The 14,646-nt window shown below is 49.5% G+C and overlaps 1 protein-coding gene across 1 annotated transcript in view; it reads left to right on the top strand.

Moving 5' to 3' along the window:
- The first annotated feature begins 614 nt into the window (after positions 1-614).
- GPR45 (G protein-coupled receptor 45) overlaps positions 615-14,646 on the top strand; it is a 32,837-nt gene continuing 18,805 nt past the window's right edge. Inside the window, exons 1-2 of the mRNA XM_036454073.2 lie at positions 615-705; positions 13,052-13,174. The gene's annotated coding sequence lies outside the window, so the exon portion shown is untranslated. The remainder of the gene's footprint in view (positions 706-13,051; positions 13,175-14,646) is intronic.

Here is a 14,646-nt window from a genome sequence, read left to right as displayed (position 1 = left end):
GTGGCACAGGTGAGGCGGCCCCATTCCCTGAGCTCGCCCAGGGCCGCGGGGGCGGATGGAGAGGATCACACACACACACACACACACACACACACACACACACGCCCTCGCTTCCTCCTTTTCCTCTGCCTCCCACCCAGGCAGCCTGAGGACGGTACCCGGTCCCTCCAGGTAGGCTTTGGGCTGCGGACCAAGGACGGCGCCCTGGAGCTCCGGCTGGAGGAGCCTCTGGAATCCGGGCCGCGGGGTCGGGTGGCGGGCGCCGCAGCGGCCCCTCCCCGCGGCCCTCCCGCCCGTCCTCTCTTCCTCCTCCTCCTCCTCCTCCTCCTCCTCCTCCTCCTCCTCCTCCTCCTCCTCCTCCGCCATCTCCTCTTCCTCCATCTCTTCCTCCTCCTCCATCTCCATCTCCTCCTCCTCTATCTCTTCCTCCTCCCCCTCCTCCATCTCTTCCTCCTCCTCCTCCCCCTCCTCCTCCTTCTCCATCTGCTCCTCCTTCTCCTCCTCCTTTCCCTCCACCTCCCTCTTCTCCCCTCCCCGCCCCCGTCCCGTACCCCGTCCCGTCCCCCTTCCCACCTCCCTCCCTTCCCCCTCCCTCCCTCTCCCCTCCTCCTCCACCTGCCTCCATCCTCTGGTCCCGCAGCCTCGCTCTGGAGCGGCGGGGCCTTTGTCGCGGGCGGAGGGCGACGGGCCGGGCCCAGCGCGGGCGTAAGTGCCGGCCGCGCCGCGGGGCTCGGGGCCGGGGAGCTGGAGCCGGGGGAGCCGGGGCCGGGGGCTGGGGGCCGGGGGCCGGGGGACCCCGGGGCTGGGGGATCCGGGGGCGCTGGGGGCCGGGGGAGCTGGAGCCGGGGGAGCCGGGGCTGGGGGAGCCGGGACCTGGGGCTGGGGCCGGGGGAAGGGGGGGGCGCTCGACGGCGCCCGCCTGGGGGTGCGGGGCATGCGGGTGGGGGGGGGGGAAGCGCAGACCGGCGGGCGGCGTGGGCGTGGGTGCAGGTCCTGTGGGCTTGTTTCTTCCGGCAGAGGCGCGGGAACAAGGCGCAAAGAGGACAGGCAGAGATGGAGAAGGAAGTGGAGCTGGCCGCCAGCACCACCATCACCATCATCACCATCACCATTATCACCACCACCATCACCATCATCACCACTATCACCATCACCACCACCATCACCATCACCATTACCATCACCACCACCACCACCACCACCACCACCACCACCACCATCACCACCATCACCACCGTCACCATCACCACCACCACCATCACCATTACCATCATCACCACCACCACCACCACCACCACCACCACCACCACCACCACCGGCACCACCGTTACCATCACCACCACCACCATCACCATTACCATCATCACCACCACCGTCACCATCATCACCACTATTACCATCACCACCACCACCACCACCATCATCATCACCACCATCACCATCACCACCACCGTCACTGTCACTATCACCATCACCGTCACTGACTGCGCACACCCGGGCCCAGCCTTTCTCCCACTCACCCCCACCACGCCAGCCTGGCCCGGTCTCTCCTTTCTCGAGGGGTACTAGGAGAAAGCTCCGGCCTTTCCCATCAGGAACAAGTGCACCTGTTGCGGGGTGTCCTGTCTTCCTGCGGGTGCCGGGGACCTCAGTTTTCCCGTCAGGAAAAGGGGCGCAGTGGTGCTGCCACATTGCTCAGTGAGGCCGAGATGGCCGCCTGCTCCCCACATTGCTAACCCGCTATGCACGGGTTCCATGGAGTTTAAGTGTTTTCTTCCACCTGGTGATGATGATGGTGATGATGATGATGATGATGATGATGATGCAGTCGTGTCTTCACTAAATTCCATAATCAGGACTTTTACATTGTTCTCTCCTCTGGTTTTTGAGTGTCAAAATACCGGCAGCAAATAGAGACTTAAGAAATGTGAAACTCTGACTAAAATAATACCAAGAATAGAAGCAAAGCGGGTACTTTTGTAGAAAAATCCCCGGAGGCTGGAGGCTACCCGGAAGTGCCATTTCAGTGGCCAGCGGCTCTGCCTCGTGGTGCTGGAGGCACGTGGTCCCCGCTCTGTCCAACACCGGCAGCCGCTTCAGTGCTGGGGCTCCCACAGCCCACAGCCTCCCTCCGCCTGCCCTGTGGGGAGCAGGGACCCATGGGAGGGAGCAGGGACCCATGGGAGGGAGCAGGGACCTATGGGAGGGAGCAGGGACCTATGGGAGGGAGCAGGGACCCATGGGAAGTCACTCAGAAAGCAAGCTCCCACGCTCTGCCTTTGCCTCCTGGTTAGAAAACGAGCCTTGAACTCCTGTACTTTGTTACAGCCCCTAAATTCCTGGCAACTTTCTGGAAAGTTTCCTTCCTCCGAAGTCAGGACAGCAGGGCTCCTTCCCATCCCGCACGGCCCGGTCCCTCCACCGTGAAGAGGACTGTGGGCACAGTGACTGCGGCAGTGACGCAGGCCCAGCCAGCAGCTGCCCCGGGGCACTGCCGGGTCACACCCCTCAGGCGCTGAAGTGCAGACTGCCCACCATCAACTCCAGCCTCGCTAAGCAGTGAAACGGGGTTTTTAAATCGTATATGCCGTTCTGTGAGGAATGACTTGGCAATCATTTCTTTCCCTAACAAGATTTTGGGGTCTCGGATTTAAGTGAGGTGGAGCAGATCCAAAACAATCACATTTTCAAAACAAGGACTTAAGGAATTACTTCACTGTGCTTATAATTCTGGATCTTTGGGAAATACTTAGCATCTTAAGGAACTTTGCTTTTGGTTGTTACTGAATTTTTTACATCCCACATGAATTGTTTTAGCCCATGTGAATATTTATGTCCCCATATGAGTTATATTTTAAGATAATTCATTATTGAGGAGTGACTTGCGTACATAAAGTTCTTCAAGGGCACAATTTGGTGAATTTTTCACCCACGTGTGCTCCATATAACCAGCACCCAGAACAGCTGCCGGAGGTCCATCATCCCCGTGTCCCTCGTGCCCCTGCCCAGCCCTCACTGCTACTGACTGCCGCGAACAGAAACACTTCTTTTAAAGTGGTTCTTGAATAACTACTTTTACCCAACCCCCTCACCCCCAAAATCTGGTGGACCATTTCTTTGACAAACAGGACGGTCCGAGCTCTGGGCCCAGCACTGCGCAGATAGGAGCCTCGCCCCAAAAAGGCAGATTCGGCAGAAATTAGACCAGTGGTGCTGCGCACGTGCAGGGTCCCTGTTAGGGGACACAGGCAGACCCATCCTAACTTAAGGGGGGGAGGGTTGCTTTGATTTGGTTTGGAAGGGGAGGGGGAGGCTGCCTGGAGGATGTGAATTTAAGTTAGGGACTAAAAATTGCATAGAAAGTGGCCAGCTAAAATATGCAAGAGGAGGGTAAGGAGTATTCCAGCTGGAAGAAACACCATGAGTCATGTCTCATGTTGGCGTAAGAAACGTCCAAACCTGTAGAGAACTTTGATGAATTTGAGCCAAACTGACAGCAATTACCAGGAAGCAGAATCTTAGCGGGTTGAGAAAATGCTCCAGAGAATGGCATTTTATTGTGTACATTACAATCAAAGGCGGCGGAAGGGGTTACATGAAATCCATTGGTGATAGATTAGGGAGGCCGGAGAAAGCAATCTCTGGGATTGGATAAAACAGACATACTTTTACACGGTGGGTACGGGTGGTGAACAGTTAACAATGGGGATGTGTGCTCTCTGCTCCAGGGTAGTGGGGGGGTCTGACATTCCAAAGGCATGTTACTGTAGCTGCAAAAGGACAACAGACAGGCTCAGTGAAGGTAAAGATGGACCTTTGTCAGGGAAGATGCGGGCAGGACATGCCTGCCTGCCGTGACTCGTTTTCAGTTAGGAAGTTTTCGGTCTCTGAGTCTGTAAGGCCATCGTGTGGGCCTCCCCTGACCTTGTCAGGTTTAGTATGCAGTCCCCTTTCCATCCACCCTCAGAAATAAGAGCATGGAGTGTGAGTTAAGTTGGAAATGAAATAGAGTACAGGGTGGGTGGAGAAGAGCGGAAGATACAGCTGAGGGTCAGAAGGTCCCAGTCAGACTAGATTTGTGCTGAGGGCTGTTCGCTCCGGGACGAGGCTTCCGGGCGGGGTGTGGCCGGAGAGAATCTGACTTCCCCGCTGACTGCCGAGTGGGGGCAGATTGTATGAAGGACTGGGAGGGAGGCTCCCTGGGCATTCCGGTGAGAGAGGGCTAGCGGAGACAACGGGAATGGGGGAAACGGATGGAGTGGGAAGAAGTCTAGAAGGTGAAAACACAACTTGGTGTTTGACAGGTGAGGACTCGAGGATGACCCTTCGGTTTATTAGATCTCACAGAATGGGTGCACGATGGTACTATTGCCGGTGGGAGTGCAGTTCTTGGGGTGCTGTGGGGAAAGGAATTTCCTGAGCCCTCACAGGATGGCATCACATGGAGTGCATTACTGCTGATGTGAAATTAAGGGGGTTCCCCTTTAAGGCCCCATCTTTGTCCAGCTCACCATGGAAGAAGTCTAATCTTGTCTTCAGTGGAGGCAGAATTGAGGCCACTGTCCAGAGTCTCGTGGGCAAGAGAGGGAACCCTGTCTGGGTTACAGTCAGGAGCTTCACCAATTAGCCTTTCAGGATTTGCACACTTGCAGGGGCTTCGCTCCACTAGCCAATCCCAGGCTAGACTGAAGGCAGGCGCCTTCCCCGCATACCTGACTTCTTGTGCAGGTGCCCACCTCCCCCAGTGACCTGCAGGGAAGGGACGGGTGGTTTCTTGGGGCGTGTGATGCCATAGCTTCCTGGTGAAGCTGCCCGGGTGGCCATGCTTATAATGTCTGGTCCCCTTTGCTCTCTTCCTGTTATTGATATTAATAACTACACACTTTCGACAATAACAGTACCACTGAAAAGGTGGGCGAAGAATCTAGCTTATGTACTATACGTACTTTGATATATTTCTTTCTGAACACATTTAGCTTCAGTTGGAGGCCAGCTTGTGGAACACTTCGCTAGAAACATCCACGAGGAAGTTGTGACGAATAGTTATTGGGCACATTCTACATGCCAGGCAGACACTTGTCACTTGCGGTGCAATTGTGAGCAGTGGACTGCGTCCTCGGGAAGTCCCATTTGTCAGGCTGGGTGTAACCAGATGTGCGTGGGACCAGAGGCTTCAGCGGAACGAGGCTGCTCAGGAAATTGCGGGGAAGGAGCAGAAGCCTAGATTCAAACCCCAGGGAGCATCGGGGTGAATATAAAATGGAGAAAAGGAGAGCTGGCAGGGAAAGCAAGAGAAGAGTGGCCTTCAGAAGTCTAAGGAGTGGTCCCCAGTGTTGCGGCATCTGAGAAGTTACGTGAGATGAGGACAAGAGACGGTAGTACTGTTATGCTTCTCAAAGTGGGCGCCCCAGCAGCAGTGGTACCCCTGGAACTGAGGAATACAAGTTCCTGGGCTCCACCCAGGCCACAGAAACTGCCTTGGAAGCCTGAGAGCGGGGGCCAGCAGCTGTTTTAACAGCTGTCAGGTGATGCTGAGGCGCACTAACGTGGGAGAGCCACCGACCCAAGGCACGGACTGATGAGGAAGTCCTGAGTGACTGGGAAACTCGGTGACAGTGATTTCCTTGGGTTATATCCTATTTGGCCAAATTTTAAAAGTTTTTAAAAGGAATGTTCAAGTTTTGTTTTATTTTTTATTTAGAAGTTAAAATTTTTCTGCATGTTTGAGTTTTTTTCCCTTATATTCGTTGATAGAACAGTAAATTCATATTTTGGTTCACTCTGTTCCATCTGATTGCTGAAGTGTTCCTTTTCTCTACTAGGAAACACATCCCTTTTTGAGGTCTCACTATGCTAGGCCGCCTGCATCATTGATGCTTGGTTCACTGCCCTCAACCCTGAAATTGGGGAGTTAAAATTCCCCAACAGAGTGCAATCCTCAAGACAAGGGGATCTGAACGGAGCCTGAGAAATCACCGAGATGCTTAAACGGGCTCTTCCCAAAAGTTCCAAGACTCCTTCAGGGACCAATTTCTAATTGTTTGAATTTGGTATTTATGGGAAGTAATTGGAAGTGTGTCCTTTAAACTGATCCAGTAGCATAAGCATAATTATTGTATTTTTAATGTGCTTATGAGGGGGAAGATTCTTATTTACTACTCTCCTGATTCCTCCATTGTCAGGCTCCCAGGCATTCTATTTCCATCTTCAGGAGGAATTAGAGCATCTCTATTCTGCTATCATCGGAAAATCTATGGTAGATTTCCAAATAAGAAGTAACGGACGCAGATATTGCCATTCCTGTTCAAAATGAAAACTTCATTTTCTATGAATGAAACCTGGTAGGTGGTTTCAGTGCTTTGATGAGCACAAAGAACACTCTCAAAAGTGGATGGACAGAAGGATGGATCAATGGGAGGATGGCTAAATGAATGGAGGGGTGTGGACACATGTCTGGAAGGGCAGATAAAAGAAAAAAGGTGTATGCATAGATGGTTGGGTAGATGGATTAGCGGCTAGATTAATTGGTGGATAATGGGTAGGTGGATGGATAGGTGGGTAGATAGATGGATAAAAAAGTGGATTGAGAGAGTTATTCTGTCTAAAGAGCGAAAAACAAATACCCCTGAGGATGTACAGTGAAATGAGCTGAAGACACAGACCCCTTTGCATAATGTGATCTTGTCCAAATCCTTTAACATTGTGTATCGGCCACCCCACCTATTGCCAAGTTTCCGGTCAGGACCGGATTGTATAATGACCACGAGTGTGTTAAAGCTGTAAAGTGTAGCAGGAATGTAAGTAATTCTTACAGAGGGTTAGACAATGGGCTGTAGTTGGATATTGCTTTTATATATGTTAGGGCGGCACTTTTGCTCAGCTTTTGGGACATGCAAGTGATTCCTGTGCCAGCCCACACAACATTCTCTTTAGTTGATTAGCTGGTACAGTGACCTTTGGCTTAATACAAAGATTCCCCACATATGGGATGCAGCACAGAAGCACATGTTACCAGCATGTCAAATCTGTGATGTCGATGAAAACAAAATGAAAATGTACAGAAATAAAGTTAATTTAAATTTGACATAAGGGAATATATATGATAAATTATAACAGTTGAGATTGAATTATATGGCAAAAAATTGCGAAGGCAGCATGCATACAAAGGACTGACTTTGGACCAACTCCAGCTCTTGATCAGAGTAGGTGCATAAAGGAATCAGCTATTACCTGCTGTTGAGAATCAGCATGAGCCCTTTTTCCAGTCGAGTGGCACACAGTGAGCTATTCTCTAGCCGCTTTCAGATAGGCCAACTCATCTCCTTGTTGTGTGCAAAATCTTTCACAAAGATTTTTGTGCACACGATTCTGCTCAGTAGGTATTGCCATGGCCATTTCATAGATAAGGAGAGGCGTGGCAGCCCCTGTTGAGACCACAGAGCCAAGACTCCAACCCAGGTGTGCTGAGGAGTCCAGCTCTCTTTGCTGGAGCATCCCTCAGTGACGGAGCTCCCAGCAGTGTCATGTCTCAGAGGTCAACTGGTGATCTTGTTACTGGTGATTCTTTTGAAGAATCCTCAAGTGGGTGCAAATGGATCAGAATGGGCCAGTCCCCAGCAAAGGGCACATAATGAACACAGCACCCAAGGGAACACAGCACCTGGCTGTGGATCCTAGTGTAAGAGTGGGAGCCTCCTAGTCAAGTTCAAGTTGAATGCTTGCAAAGCTGGTGTGAGCTCTGGCTGTACTGGCACATCCCATGAGTCTCTGGCAGGGTTTGTGGGGACACCCTTTGCATCAGGGGCAGGCATCTAAAATGTAAGGACAGTGGGCCTCGTAGCAAAGCATTAACAAACACTTGCAACCTCTGGGGGTTGCAGCTTTTAGTTGGTGCCTGCAAAACTGGCACCAACTCACAAGAGGAAAAGAAATGCCTTTATTCATAATCAATTTATTCATACATTTTACAGGCATTTAGGGAATGCCTACTACATGCAGGAAGCCACATATACTAGTGACCCAGTGCACGAAATTTTGGCACTGGGGGAGAGGGAGTGCCCTCAGCCCAACCTGCACCCTCTCACAGTCCAGGGCCTCTCAGAGGATGTCCATCTGCCTGTTTAGGCCCACTCCCTGCAGGGATTGGACCTAAACAGACAGTCAGACATCCTTCTCATAGTTCAGGACCCCTTGCTCCTTACTTCCCGCATGCTCACTGCTCCTTACGGCTCAGCTTGCTGCTCCTTAGTGCTGCTGTGGAGGTGAGAGAGGCTCCCACCACCGCTGCTGCATTTGCTGGCTTTGAATCCAGCTTCTGGCTGACCACTAGGGAGCAGCTCCTGCATTGAGCATCTGCCCCCTGATGATCAGTGTGCATTATAGTGACCAGTTGTTCTGGTCATTCTGCTGTAATGGTCGTTTAGGCTTTTATTATATAGATATAGATATAGGTATAGGTATAGGTATAGGTATAGGTATAGGTATAGATATAGGTATAGATATAGATATAGATATAGATATAGATATAGATATAGATAGATATATAAAAAGAACTGAGATGGAAATTATCAAAAGTTGAAAGGATGTTTGAAATCGTAGGAAGACTGATGAGAATATCCTTTGACTTTCATGTCAGTTATTGACCACACACACTCGGCTCTGCTGCAGAGCTGCTTCCCAGCTCCAGGGACTTGCTGAGCTCTCCCTTGTTGATATCAACGTCCTCATGAAACATGGTGTTGGGATGATGATGGGCTGGTTGTGCATTTTCTGAGACAGAGCGATGGCTCAAGGACGGTGCGCACAGTGTGGAAGTGGCACCGGAACTTGGGCATAAGCATGTTCCTGAGGAAGGAACAGTTCTGCATTCACTCAGGTCTGCATGGGGACCTGACAACGCCACATCATGTGCTGGCTGATTGGGTCGTTTTCCTTCCTATGCTTCAGTCTCTTTATTTGTAAGAGGGAGGGTTCAGTGGACACTTGTAAGGATATTGTAAGGATGTGCTAACACTTAAACGGGTGCTTCCTGTGCACCAGGCACCATGCTAAATGCCTCCCATGTTAACTCAGTCCTCAGGGCATGCTGCAGGACAGGAAGCAGTAGGTGAGGCACAGTCCGTGTTGGGAACCGAAGGCCTCCAGCACACGCAGCACACGCAGCACACGTAGTCTCGTCTTTTCTGTCCTCTGCCAGATTCCTTAGGAGCCACGGAAGTTGACAAGACCTACCCTCCTATGGGGCAGTTGACTTGGGATGTTCCAACACAACGTTGACTGGGAAGGCACTTTGTGATGCACACCGCGCCATACGGCATGGTGGGGCCTGATGGCGCCCTCCCTCACCAGGCTGCTGCCAGGGGCCCTCCCTCCCATGGCCCCAACAATAAGGCAGAGCTTCCCATGAAAGGCGTCATCCCATCTTCATGTCCCTGGTCTCAGCTGCCATCTCAGCATCCTATTCCCATCTTAAAACCTAACTCTGAGTGACTCTGTTAAGCAGGACATTTGCAACCCAGCTGCGGGAGGGTTGGTACCAGAACAAGAGAGAACATAAAGGATATACCTTAGGAGACCAAGATGGTGGCACAGGTAAACACCTAACTGCAGCCTCACACAACAATTTCAAAAAAATACAATTAAATACAAAATGGACATTATCCAGAACTACTGGAAAGTTGACTGACTGGAAATTCTACAACTAGAAGGAAAGAGAAAACCAGAAAGAAAATCAGAGGAGCTGAAAAAGCCTAAGGTACAGAGACACGGTGTGCACGTGGGAAGAGGATGGAGTTGGAGAGGAGGGGGTGATATAATACCTTATAAAAAATTTTTTTTAATAAAATAAAATAAAAAAAGAGAGGAGGGGGAGCTGAGTGCCTGGCTGGCGTTCCCTAGCGGGAAGGAGATAAAAGCTCTGGATTGTGTTGAATCCCAGTTCCGACTGCACTGAACCCCAGTTCTGCGCAAGACCCTGGGGACCCAGGCTCATACAGAGGGATTCTAGGCTATAAGGCGAAAACTCAGAGGAGCAGGAAAAGGCAGAGCCCTGGAGGCACACACATTTATACGCTCAGAGGACAGACTGTTGACTGTGCTGCTGGATTGCCCTAGCGGGAAGGAAACAAAAGCTTCGGACTATGCTGAGCTCCTGTTCTGACTGCACTGAATCCCAGTTCTAGACCAGACCCTGGGGACCCAGGCTCATATGGAGAGAATCTGGGCTGTAAGGCAGAAACTCAGGGGAGCGGCGAAAGGCAGAGCCTTGGAGTCATGCACATTGTGCGCAGAGGACTGACTGTTGACTGTGCCGCTGAATTGCCCTAGCGGGAAGGAGACAAAAGCTCTGGACTGCTCTGAACTCCACTTCCAGCCCCACTTCCAACTGCACTGAACCCCAGTTCCAGGCTCATTGGAGGAGAGACTAGTCTGCCTGGTAGTGGGCGAAACTCGAGGGCACCTATCTCTCAGAGGTGCTTGCAGCGAGTACCAAAGCAGCTAATACCAAAGGACACTGAAGAACACTGATACTCAGAAACCTCATAGGGCGGGGCAGACAGGAAGCCAAGGCTATAGGCTCCACCCTAAAACTCCGCCCATCCAAGCTGAGCACAGAGGCTTTTGCAATTTTCCAAGTCTAGTCGAATAAGGCTGTCTCCCGGCATAGACATAGCTGATCCTCACAACCAATTGGCCTGGAGGTCAATTCCTCCCAGTGACACCAACAGCAATCTAGACTTAACTACAATAAGGCTGCACACACAGTCCACAAAGGGGTGCACCAAGAATGTCCACCTCAAGTAACTGGGAGGCTGACCCACTGAACCATATAGGATACCTTAGTATACAAAGCCATCCTACCAACTCAGGGAAGCAGTGAAAACGCCGAGACAAGAAACAGATCACAAACAAAAGAAATGGAGGATAAGAAGCAACTGGATATAGAGTTCAAAACCACGCTTATAAGGTTTTTCAAGAATTTCCTAGAAAAGGCCGATAAAATAAATGAGACCTATGAGGATATGAAAAGGGATCAACTAGAAATAAAGAACACATGGTCTGAAATAAAAAATATTATACAGAATCCTAAAAACAGAATGGAAGATTGCAAGAATCAAGTCAAAGATTTGGAACATAAAGAGCCAGAAGACACTCGTCCGCAGAAGAAAGAAGACAAGAGAATCAAGAAAGTTAAAGTTAATGTAAGAAAACTCTGGGACAATTTCAAGCGAACCAACATTAGAATTATGGGGGTCCCAGAAGAAGAGAGAGGAAGATACAGAAAACATACTGGAAGAAATAGTGAAAGAAAACTTCCCCCACCTGGTGAAAGAATTAGACCGACAAGTTCAGGAAGCGCACAGAACCCCAAACAAAAGGAATCCAAAGAGGGCCCCACCAAGACACATCATAATTAAAATTCCAAGAGCAAAAGACAAAGAGAGAATATTAAAAGCAGCAAGAGAAAAGCAGATAGTTACCTATAAAGGAACACCTATATGATTTCTCAACAGAAACCATGCAGGCCAGATGGGAATGGCAAGAAATATTCAAGGTGATGAATAGCAAGAACCTATAGCTTAAAATACTCTACCCCGCAAAGCTATCACTCAGAATCGAAGGCCAGATAAAGAGTTTCCCAAATAAAAAAAGGCTAAAGGAGTTAATCACTGCCAAACCAGAATTATATGAATTACTGAAGGGGGTTCTTTAGAAAGAAGAAGAAAATAAAGATAAAAATTATGAACAACAGCCGAAACCGGTTTGACTCAGCGGTAGAGCGTCGATCTGCAGACTGAAAGGTCCCGGGTTCGATTCTGGTCAAGGGCATGTACGTTAGTTTCGGGCACATCCCGGGTAGGGAATGTGCAAGAGGCAGTTGGTCGATGTTTCTCTCTCATCGGCTTTTCTAGCTCTCTATCTCTCTCCCTTCCTCTCTGTAAAAAAATCAATAAAATATATTTTAAAAAATTATGAATAACAAATATGTAACTATCAACAAGTGAATCTAAAAATTAAGGGAATTAAAAAGCCTGATGAACAATATTAACTGGTGAATATAATAGGATCAGAGGTATGGAAGGGGAGTGAACTGACGATTCTCGGGGAAAAGGGGAGTGGGGGTGCGGGAAGAGACTGAACATAAACTGTGCACCTATGGATGAGGTCAATGGGGGTGTGGAAAGGGCAGAGGGTGGGGTGGGAACCTGGTGGAGGTGAGCAATGGAGGGGGAAAAATGAGGAACATTTGTAATAATCTGAACAATAAAGATTTATTTAAAATTAAAAAAAAATAACAGGGAAAAAAAAGAATATACCTTCGATGAGAAATGTGATTTAGTGGTGTCTGCATCTCTGGTGCAAGCAATGGCCTCAGACTCACTTATGTGGAGGGAGAGACTGTTTCCAACTGCACTGCTGCTTCCTGCCAGGGGTCACCTGTAACCTCTTCCCAGAGAGGCTCGTGTTTCCGTCATCACAGAGCAGGGCTTCCCGTGCGCCTCTCTCGTGTTGGGCTTGGCTCCTGGTGGCAGCAGGGTGCCTCTCAGGGGTATTTACTGGCCAAGACCCCAGGCCCAGCTGCAAGGGGTGCTTGCCTGGGTGAGGCACGCGTGACAGTGGTCGCGATTAGTGAAGGAGAAGAGCTCATCGGCTCTCTCCAGTGGCCCAGCCTCTCCTTTTCTACAGGAAGCTTGGTGGGAGGGCCTGTGAATGACTGGCTGGGGCTGTGTTCATGTTCACCCTCGGGAGTGGGAGCTACACACCTGCAGCTGCAGCCGTACGTACCCTGCCTGTTTCGTACATACCCTGCCTGTTTCGTGAGAGTTCAGCTGATTTCCTTAGGAAACTGCTGTGCTTTCTTTCCAAAAGCGCCGACTCTGCTGAGGTTCCTGCAGGTGGTGCCGGCCTGAGAAATGTACTCCTTCGTGTAGGACCGTTCGTTTACCTGATGTCCACAGCGCAATAGCAGGAATAAAAATAGAACTGAAATTAGCCTTATCAATAGCCAGTTAAAATCCTACTGCTTGCCCTTGCTAATCTTTTCTCTCAGCTACAGCAAAGGAATGAAATGGATAAAACAAGAAAAACTTTCAGAAGTTCATTGCTGACTACTGTTGACATTCAATGGCCATGACTTTCCAAGTCTACAGGCAATGAATGGACAAGCAATCGTGTAAGTCACAGAGCAGTGTTCTCCATCACAGCGGGTTTTGTTAACTAAGTCTACTTGCTATGCGGAATGCTTTCTAGAATGTTCTGTCTCATGCAGTTTCCCAGAGCCAGCATGTGAGCCACTCATGGAGATGGTATAGTTGTAATCCAGCCTGATCTGAAGCTATCCACCAGTGCCCTGGCTCTGGGGCCTCCACCATGTGTGCCCTGGTGCAAGGTCAGCCACCATGTGTGGCCTGCCTCAGGCCACCCAACATGAGATACAGAATGATTTCAGATGGCTGCTATTTGTGTTGGGTTTGGAGTGCCCGGGAGAGGTCAAGCTATGAACCAAGGTGGGCTGCTGCTAGTTTTGAGTCTGAGGGCACTTAGCAAGAGGTACAGTGTACATAGAGGCCATATGCTGCTTGTTTGAGAAATTTAAGCAACGTCCAAAGCATAATGCAAAAGAAGCCATTTGTATGGAAAAGCCACCGGAAACAGTTTGGGTTGGGCCCACAAATTGGGTAGGGAATCATCAGGGTAGGGTGAACATTGTGAGTCAGATTGATGGAGATTCAGATATGGCATCCACCTGCTGGCCCTATGGGGGGATTCTCAGAAAAGAAACAATGGCCTCTGCCAGCATTTTTGTCTGGCAGAAACCTGCCCCCCATCTCTTAACCTGACGCCAGACAATTCAATTCCTATCTGTATGCCCCTGGCTCCTTTCAAGCTACTGCCCAGTGCTGGGGCTCAGAGGAAAAAAGTCTGAGTATACCTTTGTGTGGGCTCTTTAAAGGGAACTGCCTGTGACTCTAGCAGCCCTCCATTGCAGCCACAATGCCCACCTGTTTTTACAGACAGAAGTTATGGGGACTTCTCTTCTTGTCTCTGGAACCCTGGGCTTGGGGGCCTGGCATGGGCTGGGACCCCTCACTTCTCAGGAGAGACCTTGCAGCTGATCCCTCCTGATTTTTATCCGCAACTTGTGGGTGTGGAACCAGCCTGTTCCATATATCTGTCCCTCCTACTAGTCTCAATGTGGCTTCTTTAAATTTCTAGTTGTAGGGCTTCCATTCAGCTAGATTTCAGGTGGTTTTGAATGACGCTTGTTCTGTAGTTTTGGTGTATTTTGTTGTGGTTGTGGGAGGATTTGAATACCACATTTATTTACACTGCCATCTTGACCAGAAGTTTCAATCCTTTATTTTGTTAACATGATGTATGTATATCATATTGATTGATTTACAGATGTTGAACCATATTGCATCCCTGTGATGAAATCCACTTGATCATGGTGTAAAATGCTTTAAATGTATTGTTGAGTCAGTTTGCTAACATTATTTTCAATAATTTTTATATAAGTTCATCAAGGATATTGATTTGTAATTTTTTTTGTAAAGTTTTTGTATGTATCAAGGTAGTGCTGGTTTCATAAAATGAGTTTGGAAGCACTCCTTCATCTTTAATTATTTGAAATAACTTGAGAAA

Source organism: Pipistrellus kuhlii, unplaced genomic scaffold (genome assembly GCF_014108245.1).
Source record: "Pipistrellus kuhlii isolate mPipKuh1 unplaced genomic scaffold, mPipKuh1.p scaffold_m20_p_27, whole genome shotgun sequence".
NCBI lineage: Eukaryota > Metazoa > Chordata > Mammalia > Chiroptera > Vespertilionidae > Pipistrellus > Pipistrellus kuhlii.
This window is presented reverse-complemented; position numbering and strand designations above follow the sequence as displayed.